Source organism: Hipposideros armiger, unplaced genomic scaffold, assembly GCF_001890085.2.
Source record: "Hipposideros armiger isolate ML-2016 unplaced genomic scaffold, ASM189008v1 scaffold_986, whole genome shotgun sequence".
Classification (NCBI taxonomy): domain Eukaryota; kingdom Metazoa; phylum Chordata; class Mammalia; order Chiroptera; family Hipposideridae; genus Hipposideros; species Hipposideros armiger.
Window position 1 is genome coordinate 638619 of NW_017732336.1, and position 1332 is coordinate 639950.

The 1332-nt window shown below is 39.0% G+C and overlaps 1 protein-coding gene across 1 annotated transcript in view; it reads right to left on the minus strand.

Moving 5' to 3' along the window:
• ZNF329 (zinc finger protein 329) overlaps positions 1–1332 on the minus strand; it is a 26149-nt gene that overhangs the window by 3699 nt on the left and 21118 nt on the right. The gene's annotated exons all lie outside the window — the stretch shown is intronic.

Genomic DNA, 1332 nt, shown 5'->3' on the forward strand with positions numbered 1-1332 from the left:
AATATTTTTAAAAAGTTCCAAAATTCCAGGTGGATAAAGACCTCAACATAAAATAATCAAAGTCTAAAAACATGTGGAATACCTTCACGAATGGGGCAGTCCTTGATTCACAAGGTTTAACAAGCAAAAACAATACAGACCAGAATTAATGACTTTGCGTCACCATCAAAAATTTCCCCACAACAAAAAACATAATAGTCAAAATACAAGTGGCAGGTGGAGAGACAATTAATAAAATATAAAAGAGATAAAGAAATAGAGCCCAAGATCTATAAAGAATTTTTAGAACAGCATAAAACAGAAAAAAATGGGTAAAGGATACAAAGAAGCACACCACTTCACAAAGACAGTAATGTCCTGAAAACATGAATATCTGCTCATTTCCACCGTTGTTCAGGCAATTACAAACTGCAATTTTAAAAACACAAAACGTGTAAATTTCATGAGTAAAAGTAAACCAATGTGTGCTGATGTAAAGCTTGAACAGGCATGCAAAAAGGGAGTTGGGAGCATGCAGTGGTCAGCCCACTTGATGAGCTGGTTTGGTAGAAGCCATCGAAACATAAAATGGGCATGTCCTTCTACCCAGTGACTGTATTGGTAGGCATGTCAGGCTCAGGAAGCATGAGTCCTGAATGGACATTGGTCTACACCAAGGAGACGATCTTAGAGGCCACCAAGGAGAAGAAAGACCAATGGTGAAGGAATTAGAAGTATCATTATGGACCCCTTGATAGCAAAACAAAAACCCGCAGGTAATGGGAGGTTACTTTCAAAGGGCTGAAAGAAAAAAACTGTCATATACTTTATTGTTCAAGAGTGAAGGTAAGTTAAGACAGCTTCAGCAAAGCAAAAACAGAGTTTACGTCTGAGGACACTAACCAAAAGAATTAGAGTTGTTCTTCATGAAGAACCCAGAAGAAAGGAATGGAAAGAAAAAGTAATGATGAATATATACTTAAATCCTGCACTTGGCCATATAAAATGCAGCAACAAAGACTCAGGGTAACAGTGGGATGGACTAAAACACCAGGTAGGTGTTTTAGGTGGGAAAGGGGTAACAAACTTAAGTGTCCTGACGTCCTTATATTGTTCACGATTCACATGAGACCTGATCAAGTCAGGAATAAAATAAATGTCGTGTAAAACTTCCAAGCTCACAGAGCAGTGGTTTTCAACAAGGGACAGTTTTACCCCCAAAAGACACTGGGATTTTTGGAGACATTTTTGGTTGTCATCCCTGAGGGTGGAGGAGGGGGGTGAGGTACCATTGGTATCTAGGAGGTGGAGGACAAGGATGCTGCTGTGAGGTGTAATAAAAAAATATGGTGA